Raw genomic sequence first — 17,789 nt, 5'->3', positions numbered from 1 at the left:
AGATCGTTTCACATTTCTAGGTCAGATGGGCTGTGAGTCTAATGATATGGGTCCTCTACTTCCCCCAGACTGGTAAACATTTTATCACCAACTTCCTTTATTTCTAGAGACACAGGGATTTAACTCTATTTAAAAGAGAAAATGACCTTCAACTGGTCAAGCTTTTCTGGAACAACTATTAGATAAAAAATAATGCTGGATGTTGCAGTGGAAACAAAAATAATACAGGTGAGTGAGGCAATACAAATCTCTTTTTAAAATCTATAGCTACGTAAGTTCTGCAAGTGATTAGGAAATACAACCGTGACAGCAAAGACAAGGTTAAGGTTAAGTGGCCCAGGGTAAGGAGTGAGGTGTGGGGTGAGAAAGGGCCATATGGAAAGGTGGTATTTGTAATGGCTAGGAAGGACAGTTCTTTGGCCCCAATTTTGTGTGTGTGTGTTTGTTTTGGCATAGATCTGATTAATTTAAAGCATGAAATAAGAACATTATGCCCTAGCTGGGTAGCTCAGTTAGAGCATGCTCCTCGGTTACCCCAACACTGTGGGCTGATCCCCACTCAGGTCCCATACAATAATCAACCAATGAATGCATAGAAAAATGAGACAACAAATTGATATCTCTCTCTCTCTCCCTTCCTCTCTCCCTAAAAATCAACAAGTAAAAAATTAAAAAAAAAATTAAAAAAATAATTTTCCTTAATCTGAAAACACACACTTTCCTAAGAGGCATGGAGACTCCATTTCAGCTGCACATTTACAGTTATCCCAGGAAGGTGAGGAAGAATTGAATTCTACTAACACCTTCCTCTACTTTGGGAAACTGGACTGGTTGGGATTGGGGATGAGGGTCCAAGACTCAACCCCAAAATTTTAGGCTTCAGGAATTGCTGGGGGTCGTTCTGAGAACTGACCAGGGAGCCTTCACCGTACTCATCCCTCCCCCCTCAAATAACCCAGGGCAGTACTTGGCACCTGGTCGACAATCATTTGTCAAATAGATAAATAGATTTTAAGCATTCTCCTCCCCCCTCCCCCCTTAGAGGACAATCAACCCATCACCACCACCTTATGCTTCTCTGCCAGCTTAATTTAGCTCTGATCTCAGTAGTTAGGAAAACAGGAGAAAGAATGGGGCCATAGCAGCCTGAGAGGGGAGCTATAAGGGGGCGTGAGGAAGGCAGGCGAGGGCGGCCGAGGGTGCTGAGGCTCCCACCCCAGCTCTCCTCCCGCCGCAAGCGCTCAGCTCCCGCCCTCTCTCTGCGCTCCGGACCCCCACCCGGGAGGTGAGAGGGCAGCGCCGGCGAGGCTGTGGCAGGGCGCTGTCACGTTCGTTCCCTGCTGCTTCTCCAGTGCCCAGCCTCCTCGTCACTCCTTCCTCCTCCCAGCCCGGGTTTGGAGGCGATTCCCCCGTAGTGACTGAGCCGTTTGCATCTGGACAAGCGGCGCTTCGCCTCCCTCCCGTCTTTGTCTCTTCCTCCTGCGAGGCTCCCGGGCCCGGCGCAGGGTCTGCAGCGGCCGCCGCCGCAGCAGCAGCCGGAGCCCAGCCGTGCCCTGCACGGCCGCCCGGGGCCGCTCCGGCGCTCGCTGGAGGCGCAGGAGGAGGACGCCAGCGGAGCCACGCACCGCCCGCCCGCCCGCCCGCGTCCGGCGCTCCAGCCTCCGCGCACCAACGCCGCGGCCGCGGTGGGGGGAAACCAGCCCGCCCGGCCCGGGGTGGGCAGCCCGGCTCCAGCCGGCGGCGGTAGAGCGGCCGCTGCAGCTCCGACAGCGCCCACACCCCAAGGCACGCGCGCCCCACGCCGCCTCCCCGAGCCACGAGGATGGAGCAGCCACCCCAGCCCGGGACTGGCGCAAGGTAAGGTGCGGCCGCCTGTTGCTTTTTGCAAAGCGCGGTACGGTCCTTCCGCCCGGGTGCCTAGGCCGTTCCTCCGGGAATAACTAGACGAGAACTCGAACACCACTTTCGAGCCTTGTCCAAAACAAGGCTCCCTTGGCGAGGGGGAGTCGACCCTCTCTGCTCGCGTGCAGCCAGCTGCCACGCAATAGTCTGCAAACTTTTGTGCACCCCCTCTCCGCGCGGTGCTCACCCCGTGCCGTGCAAGTTGCACGGCTACTTTTGGCGTGCGCCCTTCCCCCAGCTCCCCTCCCTTGCCTTTTACATCTACCCATTTCTCTCTGTGTTCTTGTCAGTCGACTTTTCACTCCCTGCAGCTCCCGCTAGAGAGAGGCGAGGGTTTGGGACCTAGCAGTGCTCATCCTGCCTGTAGGGGCAGTTTAGGAGCCGAGATGGTGGAGTAGGAGAGGTGGGAAGTGGGGGAAGTCTGCGGCCACCCTGGGGCTTTGTCCTGCGCGGCCGGAGTCGGTCTGTCCTTGCGTTAATGCCACCCCCAACTCGGTAATGAAACCCTTGGAGGGGCTGGCGGCTGTGCGCCCTGGGACCGGCAGGTGCAGATCCGGGCGGGTGAAGTAAGTGGTTTGGGGAGGGAAAAGGTTGCTGGTGGGGGTAGGGAAGAAGCTGAGTGTCGGGGGTAAATCTGATTGAGGGAGGACCAAGAGGCTCTGCTAGCGTGGGCAAGGGGCCAGTCCCGAGCAGGCATCTGTGAGGGAGGAAAAGGGATTTGAATCCGGAGGGAGGGTGCGGGCTCCGGTGTGTTAATACAGCTGGGGGAGGGGCTGGGTACCTGGGGAGGCGCAGAGAGAGGAAATGGAGCCCTGGAATGCCGGGGCCCCGGGGACCTGGGGAAGGTAGCCTTCTTTCGGGTGACTGGAATGGGGCGCTATCCCTGTCCAGGATTAACAAACCTCCCGGCCAGATTCTGAATGCGTTGGTGTCTTGGGCGGTGACTGAGTGGTTTAGATCATGGGCCAGAGATGCTTTTTCTGGATCTAAGAGGACCTTAGTCTCCTCCTTTTTCAGGCACCGGCTTCTTCTACACCGTTCTGTCTCCTCAGCACAGTCGGTAGACCCACGCCCACCTTCCCTGAGGGGTTCTCTGGAGTTAAGGACGTCTCCATAGCCCTAGGGGTGGGAAGGGGATTCCTACCCCCAGGGGAGACGTATATGCGGGATGTGGGGACAGTCCCCAGAGCCAGAGGAGTAGGCAGGGGTCCAAACGGGTTGGCGGAGAGTGCAGGGGCGGAGGCTGCAGTGGGAGCCACCTTCCCCCCCCCCAACACCCCTCCGCAAATCGCACCTGGGCGGAGCGAAGGAGTGGGGGAGCCCCTTTCTGCTCCGGAGCGCAGAGCTGCGGAGCGTGCAGGGCGTGCAGGGCGCTGGGGTGTGGGCATCGGGGGAGGGAAGACCCTGCAGACCTAGTGCGGAGGTGGGCTGTCCACTTTGCAGCCCCGAGGTAGATCCTTCTGGTTGTTCCAGACGCCAGAAGGCGTGGCTCTGGGCTCCTTTGCACCCCAGATATCTGGGATGGAAAAGCGTTTGCGGGAGGGGGCCTAGACTGCTGTTGCAAAAGGGGGGGGGCAGCATCCCCGGGTCCCAGTTATCCTGGTAGGAAACATACTGGGCAGCCAAAGGCCTGAACGCACCCCATTTAACCTTCTCTGCTTGAGTTGGTGCACGCCCCTTTCCGAGCGGCGCCTCTGGCTGAGTCCCGTTTTCGGTTCCTAGTGCACCTATAGGGAATTTGGAGGTTACGTGGACCCGGAGCCATGTACAAACCTCCGTCTCTCCCTGGTCAAACCTCACACGTGCAGGCATCTAGGGGCACAGCCGTCTCTGCGGTTGCCCTGTAGAGGTCTCCTGCTCTCCTGTACCAACTGGGAGAAAGCACAGCCCAACGCAGTCCCCTTTCGGGGGCGCACGCCCTGGCCAAACCCTATCAAAAGAGTAGTCTACTCCCAAGGGCTCCGGGGAGGCGCTCCCAGCTGGCTCCTCCCATCCCAGGACACCCCTGGAGCAGCGAGTTCCCTGTCACCTCGAGGCAAGCTTCAGAGCCCCGAGGAGCGGGAACGGGGATTCCCTCCGCACGGGCTCCGGGCTCCGGGTGCGGCTCCTGGGCACGAAGGCCACACCCTCCCAGGCCAGGGACAGAGCCTCGGCTTCTTCGGAATCACCTGGATTCTCGAGGTAGGACCCCGGAAGTGAGTCCCTCACTCTGTAAGATTTATTATCTTCTGATGCCCCGGGGTCCGTTCCCAACCCCCTGTCCCCACCCACCCCCACCCCCAACCCCACCCCCACCCCCAATCCAGATGCTTATCACCTGGATTTGTGCTCAGATCACTTTTCTTTCTGTGTAGAAACGGGTTGGAACAGGTCCTTTGAGAACTATTGAAGGAAGACCTTAAATCCACACCAAGGTGGTTTTCTCAGGTGGCTGAACTAATCTGGTGAGACAGGTGGTAATAATAACCGACGCTTGCCTTTATTGAGTGCTTACTCTGTGCTGAGCGTTATTGTAGATATTGTATGATATGTGTGTTGTTTTCGTTTGAATCCTCACAACAGCGTGAAAGATAAAGTTATTTTTCCCATTTTGTTGGTGAGATAACTAAGCCGTGGAGAAACTATTTGCTCATAGTCACCCAGCCAGTAAGTGGTGGGGCTGGTTCCTCGGGTGAGCAGGGAACCTGAGGTGTGAGCCACACTCCCTGCCCTAACTGGTACTGAAGACCCTTTGTCCACAAGGAAGTGTGGGTGAGGCCTCCAGCTCATTCCTCCAAACCCAGGGGGCGTAATACTATAAGTGCCAGCCCTGGCCTGTGAGCCCCTGTGACTGGGGCACTGGGAAGACTGATAGTACATCTCACCCCCTTCAGTGTCTGTTGGGGTGCATCTTGGTAGAATGAGATCCTAGTATTGGAAGCAGATTTAGGGCTGCTGACATTGAACTTCTTTTCTAGACCTTTTGGTAGACATTCCCCTTTGAAACGTGAGGAGAAATGGAAAGAGGAATCCCGGTGTGAGGAGAGATTTGCTCTCTGGTCACAAACTGCAGATACTGTATTCTGCAAATGAGTTTCTTTCTAAGTGAAGGAATCACAGAGTATTAGAGCTAAAGGGGTCTCAGCTATCACCGCTCCCAATCCAGGGGCAGGGAGGAGACTCAGTGATGGGGTCAAGGCTCTCAGTGTGTTCGTAGCTTAACTGGTGCTGGAACCACTGTCTTCTGACCCTGGTCAACATCAACTGTGTTTGTGCATAAAATACATTACGTTCACCGCAGCTGTTTCTCAGCATCTTAAATTTAATTAGGAAAAAAATTAATTAGGGAAAGTGTTTGTTAAAAAATAGATCATTTTGCTGATTTTTCACAAATGCCTCAATCAGCATAACCAGAAAAAACTACCATCATATAATGGACAAACTACCACAAATTGCCTGTTTTGCAAAAGATTGCAGCAGAATATTTATAAGTCTCCAAATCAGCAAAAATCAACTAAGCACATAACCTTTTCAAATGATTCTAAATAAAAATTAAATGGATTCTCAACCATTTTACCAAAGTTCTTCTGTCAAGTTGAATATATCTGTCCTGCTCAACTCTGAATTATTGTTGAAAAGAAGAGAAAATGTAGTACATCAAAGGGAAAAATCCTTTTGAATCCAATGAAATGATCTGTTATTATTTCTTCTGGATTTCTGACCCTTGCGTTAAACTTTTAGGCTGATGTGAATCTGTAGCAAAAGATACTTGGGGCTCAGGAAGGGGAAAAATAGTTCTTTGCCATTTTCTCACCCACTGAGCCCATTTACAAAGGGGACTTTCTGCAGGAGCTTAGGGTTCCCGTAGAGCCCTAGCATTCTTGTAGAACCGAAATCTGGTTTCTCAGAACATCCCCTGCCTTTCCTATGTAGCTAGATTACCAAGATGTCCTCTCCCTGGGGACATGCCAACAGTCAGCTGGAGTAAACAGAAAAGCTGGTTTCTCAGAATCACCTGGTGGGGGTTAAGAATTACAGGCAGATAGTGGACACTGGTGCATTTATGTTACCTGGAGCAGGACTTTCATCCCTGATGCTGTGACAAGCCAGGGCAGAGATGCAGAGACTCACCAGTCACTAGGGGTGGAGGAGGAAAAGGTGAGGGAGAGGGACCAGTGCTGGTGAAGAGGCATGGGGTCGGGTCGGGGAGATGGGCGTGGCCGATCAGGGCTTTGGGGTGACAGAAATGGCCATGAACAGCTGCGCTGAGGGATGCTCTCTCCCTGTCCCTCCGTTCCACCACCTCAGTCTGCCATCTGCGTTGGGTTGGCTGAAGTGAATGCCAGCATCCTGTTGTCTCAGGGAAGCATTCACTCTAGAGAACTCACTAGAGATGAACATTGCTTTTACACAGGTAGAAGAAGATACGCTCAGCTGTACCACTCTTCAAGAAGAACCATTAGACATCAGATCATCCCAGAAGGGTAACCTTCGGAAGGTAGAGATACTGGTTTATTTGGATGACAGTAGTGTTAGAGAAATCAAAGATGGAGCATTGAAGTCAGGTATGGCAAAAGCTAAAAGAAATGTTCTCTCACAGCAAGAAAATCTTTTTGCACCCAGGCGTGCATTCTGGTTCACAATTTCTAGCCTTTCCAGGGGTGAGATGAAGTTAGCTGTATCCTCAACCTGTTTATGGGGCCACATCCCCTCTACTTATTTAACTCCTGTGTGTTGTACCGTTAAAGGGCCCACACAACACTGCTGCTGTGGCAATTCTTTGGGAAAATATTTACCTTCAATTATATATGTATGTACATATTATGTGTGTATATATGTGTACATATTATGTATATATATGTACATATTATGTATATATATGTACATATTATGTATATATGTACATATTATGTATATATATTAGTTTATTGACTATTATAATAACAATTACTATTAGGCAACATGCTCTGGGAAAAAGATTATGGAAAAAAGAAAACCTTTTTTTATACAGAACACAATGAATAAGTCTGTATGCAATACATATTATGAATTAAAATTCTCAGTTTTGGTTAGATATTTAAAAATGAAAAAAAAAAATCAAGAACCAGAGCATCTGAACTTGACCTATTTTTAATAACAACAACAACCAAAAAAACGGCCAATAATAAGGTTCTGTGGAATTTGAAGAAGATGTTAGCAAAGAAAATAAAAAGAGGACCAAGTGGAACCGGAGAGGCTTTACCCTCATATATTTTATTTTAAATAAATATATAATGTCTTTTTATTTATATTTGAATAACATAAGTGAATTAAATTTATTTTTTTATCTGCAGATTGGCACTTTGTTCTGCAAGCTTTATTCTGCAAGTGTTGAGAGACAGAATGGAAGCTCTTATATCTAACATACTAGTAACAGCTGTATATGCTTTATAAAAACTTAGTGAATTAAACATCACAACACGACACATGAAATGCTCCTTTTGTATGAGAATGACATCTGCAATCTTTTCAATAGCTTAAAGGCTTGGAACGTACTATTTATATTTCCTCAAAGGGAAAAAGTTAACAAGAGCCGTATAATTCATTTAATACAAATAATTGAATACATCTTTTTTTAAAAAAACACACCGATAAGTACATTTTTTCTTTAAGAGGATAAATGAACAGATCAATAAAGTTTATGAAACTTATGTTTTCATTTTATCCTACACTCTCAGAGCTGCTTTTTAGGTTAACAGTATAGTCCAGTGGTCGGCAAACTCATTAGTCAACAGAGCCAAATATCAATACAACGATTGAAATTTCTTTTGAAAGCCAAATTTTTTAAACTTAATCTATATAGGTAGGTACATTGTTATTAACTTAATTAGGGTACTCCTAAGGTGGCCTTTGCACCCGCACGTGGTATTTAGTGGAAGAGCCACACTCAAGGGGCCAAAGAGCAGCATGTGGCTTGCGAGCCACGGTTTGCCTACCACTGGTATAGTGTAATGCAAGTGTCGTTACTTTTCAGTTTTTATAATAGGCTTGTGCCTTTATTATAAATAAAATGGAAACAAATATAAAAAATAAAATATTGTGAGTCATTCTCACATATGGAGAAACACTCGACAAATCTAAGTATTCTTCAAAGAAAGATTGGCTTATTTTTTCCTTCCTTCCCTCCTTCCTTCCTTCCTTCCTTCCTTCCTTCCTTCCTTCCTTCCTTCCTTCCTTCCTCCCTCCCTCCCTCCCTCCCTCCCTTCCTCCCTTCCTTTCTTCCTTCTTCCCTTCCTTTTTTCCTTCCTTCCTTCCTTCCTTCCTTCCTTCCTTCCTTCCTTCCTCCCTCCCTCCCTCCCTTCCTCCCTTCCTTTCTTCCTTCCTCCCTTCCTTTTTTCCTTCCTTCCTTTTTTCCTTCCTTCCTTTTTTCCTTCCTTCCTTCCTTCCTTCCTTCCTTCCTTCCTTCCTTCCTTCCTTCCTCCTTCCTCCCTCCCTCTCTTCCTTCCTTCCTTCCTTCCTTCCTTCCTTCCTTCCTTCCTTCCTTCCTTCCTTCCTTCCTCCCTCCCTCCCTCCCTCCCTCCCTCCCTCCCTCCCTCCCTTCCTTCCTTCCTTCCTTCCTTCCTTCCTTCTTTTCTTAGGTGATTGATAGAATTTTCAGTCTGCATGTTAGTATTCAGTACCTGGTTGGGAGAGATGGCTGTTTCAGGACAATATTTCCCCTAGTGAGGGCAGGGAGAAGGTACTTATATATTTGTCCAAAGCTAAAACACAAAGGTCATGTAGTCACACTGGCTTTTTCTCTAGTCTTCTAACCTCAGTTCTGCAATAGTTTAGAAAAAGATTCCTTGTAGAGGCTTTCTGCGGAAGGCTCTCCTCTTTGCAGTGACTAAGCAATATAATTTCCCCTATTAGTAGACTGGGAATTTATGCCCTGAGAAGAATCCTGGCCCAGTCTGCTGACCATTCCCACATGTCTAGTCATCAGGGATTATCAAGAAGAAATGTTTTCCATCCTTTCTACAACTGCTATTATTCAAAGTTGAGTTTGCAAAGCTATGTGACCATCTGCCATGCGGTGTTTCATAGGTGTTTATTTGGGTGGTCGGTCTGTTTCTTAGTTACTTCGCAAAAACACCTTCTAGAGAGAAAAGTAATCCCCTTCCCTGATGGAAGGGATAGTATAGACTCTTGGTGCCCAAAATATCTGCTATAAAACTCATGAGACAGGGGTGGCTGATAGCCAGCCATGTCATGAGGGCCCAGAGAGGCAACAGAGAAGCAGCTGGAGGTGAGAGTTAGGGGAAAGGGGGAGGGGATAAGAGAGGCAGGCCATCAGGGAAAACAAACCACCCAGAGGAAGGGAACCCAGCAGTTAGCCTAGGAAGATGAAGAGACATTTGAGAGAAAACTGAAGCTAAAGGATAAAAAAGAGAAAGGCATAAAAATAAAAGAAGATAAAGAAAGCTAATAGGAGTGATAAATAAGAAAAGGTATGTAAGGAAAAATAAGATACTTAAATAATTCCTCATGGTCTAGATGACTCAAAGGCTGGCTAGCTCCTCAGCTAGAGGACACAGTCTCTTTCTTCTAGTCCCCTGTCCCTTGTTGATGTGGCTTCTCAACTGCCAGGTCAAGGGCTATTAGTCCTATTAATGTCTTGGTGCCCTTTGATGGTGTGACAAGCTTAAGGACTCCAGAATGATGTGTTTAAATACATAAAATATAATATATATGATTATAGTTCAAATTTTATTGAAATAGTTATATATATATAACATTGTGACCTACCTATGTCTTTGTAACAAGATTTAATGGTGGGACTAATGGCTGCCATTATTTTGAAGGCGGGATGATCATAAATGCTGCTATGAGATTCCTGCAGCCATACTAGTAACAGCTTTGATTTATATTGTCCAGGTAGGAAAATACTTGATTTATGTTGTTGACAGAATCATCAGTACTGCTATGGCATTTGAGGTTTGCTGCCTGTACTTATAATAAAATGAAATGCTAAATTGTCGCTCAGTGTTAGGAACAAATTTGGGACCATTTTCCATTTGAGTTCATGGATCCCTGGAATCCTATTGATGGATGCCTTGGAGGTCTGTGACCCTAAGGACCCTGGGCTAGGGTGACTGTATAATGTACTGTCTCCAATGGGAGTACTTTTGAGAATGAAAGGCTAGGGTGACTGTTTAATGTACTGTCTCCAACGGAAGTACTTTTGAGAATGAAAGGGATCTTACTTGTTACCCTGGGACAGCAGGTGTGAATTGGGATGGGCCTGGGAATATAGTAACATAGGTCCTCGTAGTAGCTTGTTGCTCTCAGGTAGATCTTTCTCCCCGACCAGTTTTCACTTCTCTGACCTAAAAAGAATTAGTTTTCTCGGATTATGGTTGTGGATACTGACTGACACCAGAGGTGAAGAATAGCTTTAGCTGACAAGAGGGTCAGATGGCAGGGCCACAGCCAGGCTGTGGGCATCCTTCGTAAGAACTGGAAAATGGGCTTCATCAGAACAGAAGGCTCTGGCCTCCTGCTGGGTGAACGCCGGCCTGTATTTCAGTTTCCAATGGTCCCCTCTCCCTCCTTTGGCCAGATGCCCTATAGCCTTGTCCAATTATACCTGAAGTGGGTTTGAATGATCAGACTACACTGCATTTTAGCCAAAAGTTTTAACTTTCCCGTTAGTGATTTATTTGTTCGAAGTAGAGCTGCCACGGTGGCCTTTAAAGGTTTACTTCCTCTCCCTGCCCATTTCCTATTTATCAGGAAATGGCTTCGGTACAGGCAGGTGGATGGAAACCCAGGGGAAAAGGCCGGGATCAAGAAACTTCTTGAACTGGACAATAAATCCTTCAGTGATCATGAGGGTACTGGGGCCATGCAGTGTTTCGTAAACAGATGGCTCATACTGTCTTTTGTTGGTGGAGGATGACAGGATGTCCCTGCTCCCGGATATCACCATGTTTCTGTCTGTTCTGATTGGTGAAGTGGAACCTGCTTAGCACAAGCAAAGAATTCTTTTAAGAAAGCCTTTGACTTTGCAGAGGAAAGGCAATGTCTCAGAAAACACTGTCTTTATGTACATGTAGAGTATTTAGGAACCAGGTGACCCAGTTCTAATTCCAGCCTTGGTTCTCACCAGCTTGGCGGCGTGGGGGCTGGTTGACTGCCCTCTACTCTACTTCCCCAGGAAGAAGATGATTGGAAGCTCAATGGTTCCTAAAACCCATTCCAGCTCCACGGTCTGTAATGTCAAAGATGCGTCTGGCATGGTTTTATTTATACTCTGCTTAAGCTGGTTCTGACCCACTTCTTTGCTTAGGCCTCCCAGCCCTTAGATGCCAAAGATCCTCCAATGATGGGTGGATACTGCAATCCTGAGGGCCTGTGACACCTGGAGCATGTCTGGGAGCCTAGGATAAGGGGATGCAGTAGGGAATTGGAGGGGAAAATGCCTGACAGTTAAAGGCACAGAATAGGAAGGAAATGGAACCTTGCAGCAATACTATTACTCCTTAAAGACATAGGAGAGAGAAGTAAGGGTTTCTAAGATTCTGACTGTGTGTCCATCCTCTGTCCAACACTTCTATAACCACAAACCATGCCGTTCCCTGTTCACAACTTGTGAATTACCCCTGGTTGCATAGAGGAGGATCCCATCCTTATTGCAGTTTAATAGGACCTTTATCACCCGCTCCAGCCTGTCACGTCATCTGCCATTTTCCTTGGCGTGTACAATGCCCTCATGTGGTAAAGCGGGGGGTAGTACCGGTTAGTACAGGCGATTGTTCATGTCTTCTCTCCCACGCTGCATTTGGTGATATCGTGTTGGTAGCTTGAAATCAGGAATGGTAAGACTACTTACAGCACAGAAACCATCCGACACCACAAAGAGGTGCTTCCCCTCCACCCCGCCCCGAGAGTCTGTTGTTAACGTCAACCAACACAGAGCACTGGCCCACCTCACCACAAGACTTGAAGTGTCTACAGTGGAAAGTGCTCCTTCACATCTCTCTCTGTTTGGTTTGCCATTGCCTATTCCTGACACTTTATCTGTCCCTCCCTCTTCTCTCTCTCTCCCTTCTTCTCTCCTCCCTTCCATCTAACCGTCCATCCACCAACCATCCACCCATCTATCCAGAAATAGCCAGACTCAGTTCTAGTTTCTCTTCTGCCATTCAATAGCTGAGTGAGGGACTCTGGGAAAATTTCCCAACCTTTAATAGGCCCCAGTTTTCTCCATGTAAAATGGGTATATTAATAGGTAGCTGTGAGGCTTAAATGAGTTTATAAGTATAAGGTGCTTTGAACAGTGTCTGGCACATGAGAAATACTATTTTAGTCTTTGTTTTTAGGAATTATCACATATTATCGATTGCTTGGCCTTGTGCCCAGCATTGAATATGCACACATGGTGTGGAAAGAGATTCAATAATACAAGCACCAGGAAATGGTCAAGAGCCTCAAACAAAGCCTGGTTCGTTTTCCCAGAGATACCGGAATTGACTTCAGGGAGCCCTGGAAGTTTGAACTGAACCCTGGAAGACTGATCACATAGACCCACCAAACTGGCAAGACAGATAGAGACGTCCCAGGAGAAGGAAGTCATCTGAGCGCAGGCATGGAAGAGGGAACAGCATGGCCTATTAGAGTTCTGTGTAGCTGAGCGTGAGCTCATAGAGGGAGAGGGAGGAGGTCTTTGAATGTATTTGGGTTATTACAGATCCACGAAGAAGTGAGCTACAGTGCCCTCTCTTTCTGTTGCCTGCACCAGGATAGGTCAGACCGTGGGGTTTTCCAAACTAAAATCAGAAATGCCAGATTTTCATATGAAAGCTCCTGATATTTAATGGTAGAAGTAATTCAACTAAAAACAAAACACTTACACAGACTCTATTCAGCTTCCTGTAGAGAGTGGAGTCCCAGGTTTCCAAGCTTGTATTTATATAAAAATAAGACCTACAATTGGAATTCCTGATTTTGAATAGAATTCTGCCATTAGCTGCATGGCCACAGGTAAGGGTCCCTTAAGCTCTCTGAGCCCTGGTTTTCTGCCTGATAGTTATCATATTTCTTATCCTCTATACACTTTGCTCTGAGGAACCTTTGGACTATGGAACCTTGCAAAGAACCAGATATGCATTAGAATTATCAGTAGACCCTACATGCTGTGACAGAGCCAGGCACACAGTAAAGCCCCAAGCCTTATTTGAGTCACACAAAGATACCTGAATGTGCTTACCTGCCTTTTTCAATTTCAACAATAGATGGAGGAAGAGAAGTGTAGGAGTAGTTTTTCCCCTTTCCTTCTGTTAAAAACATCAGAAGGAGCTTGACGTTCCATTTTGGAAGTCTGTATGTCAGAGATCCGGTGAGGAGTTATTGATTGCTTCAGCATGGGTCCAGGATGACGGAGAAAGGTGCACACAGCCTCTGTGCGGTGTGTGCTGATTGCTCCTCTGGGAGCAGAGAGGATCCTCTGAGAAGTAGTCAGCCCGACTAGGTATTAGTCTAGGTCACGTCCAGATCTGCATCTGCATTTGTATAATTTTCCTACTTTTGATCTCTATCCATCCTGGACTGGTTTTGATCATGCAGGCTTTTAAGGAAATTGATCAGATCTTAGCAGAGTTGAATTATTTCTAGTTGAGGGGCTGAGTTTGGTGAATGTTGGCTTTCACACAGCAGAGAGGAGGCTATGCGTCCAGCCTATTTCATCAGGCCTGGTTTAAAAGTACTGTGTAACATTAGCTCCGCAAAAAAACAAATAAACAAAAAAAATAACCCAGGCTTGTCACAATATAGTGAATCTTGGTGTTCTTCTGATTCTGTGCTATCTGTAGGTATTTTGTTGTATTGCCTGATTGAACTTGATCCTGAGAAGTTTCAAAGATGCAGTCAGGCTTTGATGTAAGGACAGCACATCGGTTATGGATTTGGGCCCCGGTGCAGAGATTTTACCACCTCTGCTCAGAAGCTGATCTGAGACTCAGAGTCTAGTTCATTCTTTTCCAAACCCCAAGCTACCTGGCCCCACAGTAGTGAGGTGTCAGATGTTGCTGTAGCTCTCATCCCCTGTTGCTGTCTGGGGTCCTGTCCCCCTTATCTGCAGCTACAGGAGCTCCTGGCCACCTTGCGAAGCACATCTTTGAACAAAGATGTGCCTGTTTTTATGCCACTGTACCTGATGTTCGCCACCAGCCTGGCACATAGAAATCACTCAATAGCTACTTGTTAAATGAATGAATGAACACTAATGAATGGAATGAAAACATCCAGTTTATAAACAAACATTTGGAAAACAATTCATTCAGCTGTTGGGGATTTTCTGAAGTCATGGCTTGAGATGAAGAAAAAATAATTTAAGCATATTGTTTGCGTGTGTGTGTGTGCATGTGCGCGCACGCATGTGTGTGTATCACCAAGGTGCTAACAGCCAGCACTTTCTTACCAGCTCACACCACGGAGATGTAACGATAGTAAAATAAATACAGTCGGCATGGTTTCCTATTTATCCAGCGTGCAAGCAACTGGTACTGAGTTGGGCTACCCAAACCTAATTAACTTAAGTTTAACAAAATAAAATAATACTTTATTAATAAGAGAATCATAGAACCTCAATATTGGAAAGGACGTCTGAGGTACCTTTTCATGTTAAATCCTCAGTGGGCAGGTTGCCATAGAAATATGTAATTTTTCTGAAAAAAACAGAACGAAACAAAACAAAAACGGCATTCAGATTCCTTTATGTCCATCTAAGAAATCCCTCAGACACTACGAGGAGTTTGCTCCGTGGCTTTTGCCATTTGAGAATGGAGACACTATTTCCTCAAGATGCTATTCATCTTTATTCAGATCTGGGTGCAGATGAGTTCAGAATGTGTGGGTGTGGGATTTGAAGAGTCTGAAGCGCTTAGGTAACAGTTGGCGTGCCAGTTGTATAATGAAGAGTATGTATCGACAGTATTCAATCGTGGGCTGAATCTTGTTTTTTGGGTTTTTTTTTTTTAAAGAACGAGAACAAAATTTCTAAAATTGACAGTGTTGTTTTTATGCCAGGGTGTTTCTAAATGTTGGGACAACAGTGCTGAGAAATATGGGCCTCCGAGACACGTCACTCTCTTCTGCCTAGCCCGACTTGACTGCGTTAAGCTCCGCACAGCTTTCTTTTTAAGTGGTTGGTGCTGTAGTGTTTCTAAATATACATTCATATTGTGTTCAACTGACAGAAAGAAATAGCTTCAGTAATACCAGGCAAGATTTGGATTCACTTTTCCTATTGAAAGTGGAAGAGTCAACTCATTTCCAGAAAAATTAATGGCAATTTCTTGAGTTCCTAGGAAGCTACCGCTTGCTTTCCAAGCTCAAAGTCTCTCTAAGTCATCATCAACCTCAAGGGCTTTTGTATGTGAAACTGTGCAACATGACTAAAACAAACCCCAAAACACAATGCATGTTTCTTTCTCTACCTTTGTGTGCGCATGTGTGTGCGCGCGCACGTGCGTGTGTACTGACAATAGAAAAAGAATACAGAGAAACCTTTCTACTCAGTTGTGGGTGGAGTGGGAAGTGTGAGCATGACTGTGACCAGTGCGAGGTAACATTTTTGGATTCCGCATGGATATTCAGGGTCCTAGATTAGGAATGTAATGCTAATAGTCAGGGTTTTTTTTATTTAATCACCGTTCCTTCTGGCAGTCTAGGGAAACCCTTCTTATTTTTTTTAAATGTAAAATCATTATTTTTAAATTTGGTTTTTTTGTTGTTGTTGTTTTTTTTTTTTTTTTTTGGATTTTTCTGAAGCTGGAAACGGGGAGGCAGTCAGACAGACTCCCGCATGCGTCCGACCAGGATCCACCCAGCACGCCCACCAGGGGGCAATGCTCTGCCCATCTGGGGTGTCGCTCTGCCCATCCGGGGCATCGCTCTGTCACGACCAGAGCCACTCTAGCGCCTGGGGCAGAGGCCAAGGAGCCATCCCCAGCGCCTGGGCCATCTTTTGCTCCAATGGAGCCTCGGCTGCGGGAGGGGAAGAGAGAGACAGAGAGGAAGGAGAGGGGGAGGGGTGGAGAAGCAGATGGGCGCCTCTCCTGTGTGCCCTGGCCGGGAATCGAACCTGGGACTTCCGCACACCAGGCTGACGCTCTACCACTGAGCCAACCAGCAAGGGCAATATTTTTAAATTTGTTTAAATTAAATGTAAAACTGTTTTTAAATGTAAAAACTTAGGTACATAGGATTAAAAGAAAAACCCACCAAGCACACCTGATTCTCACAGAACTCACAGAATTTTGCATGACCTATATATCTCTGCCCAACCTGTCAAAAATATTTTTAAAAATTACTTTAAATAACACACTTCAGTAGTGTAGTTAACTTACCCATCAGATGTATTTGAACTTTCTATAGACTTGTAACTCACATGCCTATCAAAAGGCAAAACTGAAGAGAATTAAAAAATTTCATTTAAACAGTTCAGCTTTACAAAACTGGAGCAAATAATTTAAATGGCTGACTTCTTTTCATGTAGCCACAAAGAACGAATGAGTGCAGAGCATAAAGCATTTTAGATTTCTGGATCTCTATGAGAAGACGCACCTGTCCCTGTTTGTGGCAACCAGGTGAAAAGTTGACCAACAGCTGCCTCCGTATGTTATGGCTAGCTAGAGGCAGGAGAATGAACTGTAATGATATTGAAGTCAGGCTGTGCATAAGTGACTTTTCAGGATTTCTGGAACAACTGTGTTGTTATATGAATAGAAAGCTGTGATTTGCATTGGTTACGATTCAGGCATCCCCAAACTACGGCCGGCGGGCTGCATGTGGCCACCTGAAACCATTTATACAGCTCCTGCCGCACTTCCGGAAAGGGGCACCTCTTTCACTGGTGGTCAGTGAGAGGAACACTGTATGTGGCGGCCCCCCAACGGTCTGAGGGACAGTGAACTGGCCCCCTGTGTAAAAAGTTTGGGGACCCCTGGAGGTGCTGATAACGGTAGTGCAGTCTGTTGCTTGCCTTTAAAATGAAAGGAAATATCAAATTATCAGTGGGAAAAAACCCCCAGAAAAGACATTCCACAGTTGTGAACCTCCCCCCCCCTGCATTCCAGCCATGGCCACACTGGGGAACCATGGACCCTGAGTTGAAAACCTCTGAGTCAAAGTGCGAGTCAACATCTGATAACAGAGAAAATGACAACCAAAGCAGTTTTCAGACAGATGAGACCTATAGAAAGTATTAGAAAAGAATGCTGCTCTCTGTTTGATAATTTATATAACCAACAGGCCAGAATTCCACCTAGACAGTGTGGTTGGCTTCAAAACTGGTCCCTTTGGAGAGAGATGTTGCCTTTATTCAAAATAATATTGGGTCTTTTATTTTTTTGAGAGGCAGTAGTAAAAATGTTTTGAATATTGTCATCAAGGTCAATTCTCAAACTGTTTTGGGGTGAGTGTGGTACTTTTAAGTAAGTCAAAGACATTTAAAGGAAGGCTGTTGAATGAAGAGGGTGATTAAGGTGTATCCACACCAGATTGGAATTTGGAAATTCTAAGGCTTCTTTTGGGAGAGGCTCATTAGCTACCCTGAAGACTGTTCCATAGAATATGAAGGAGGGAAGGGATGGGACCCTGAAAAAATGGCATTTTCAAAATGAGGGGGTCCTTGGAATCAGCCTATAGTCCTCTGAAGCGACTAACGAGGGGCCCTCCTTTCTCTCTACAAAGTGACATTCCATGATGATTTCAAAGAATTTAGTGACTACATTCAGTAGTCACATTCTACACATTCTTAAATAGAACATACCAATAGAACTAAAATGCTAGCTGCTTCTGTTATTTAAAATTTTCTAATAGCCGCATTAGACATGTAAAACAAAAAAGATAAAATTAATTTTAATAACATATTTGACTTAACCCAA

General features: G+C 46.2%; 1 protein-coding gene across 1 annotated transcript in view; it reads left to right on the top strand.

Moving 5' to 3' along the window:
* The first annotated feature begins 3,789 nt into the window (after positions 1–3,789).
* The window catches only part of LRRC3B (leucine rich repeat containing 3B), a 92,288-nt gene continuing 78,288 nt past the window's right edge, over positions 3,790–17,789 (top strand). The window contains exon 1 of the mRNA XM_066350903.1: positions 3,790–4,083. The gene's annotated coding sequence lies outside the window, so the exon portion shown is untranslated. The remainder of the gene's footprint in view (positions 4,084–17,789) is intronic.

The sequence above is a fragment of the Saccopteryx leptura genome, chromosome 10 (genome assembly GCF_036850995.1).
Source record: "Saccopteryx leptura isolate mSacLep1 chromosome 10, mSacLep1_pri_phased_curated, whole genome shotgun sequence".
In the NCBI taxonomy this organism is placed as follows: Eukaryota; Metazoa; Chordata; class Mammalia; order Chiroptera; family Emballonuridae; genus Saccopteryx; species Saccopteryx leptura.
The sequence above is the reverse complement of the archived record's forward strand: the minus strand, read 5'-3'. Positions and strand labels throughout refer to the sequence as shown.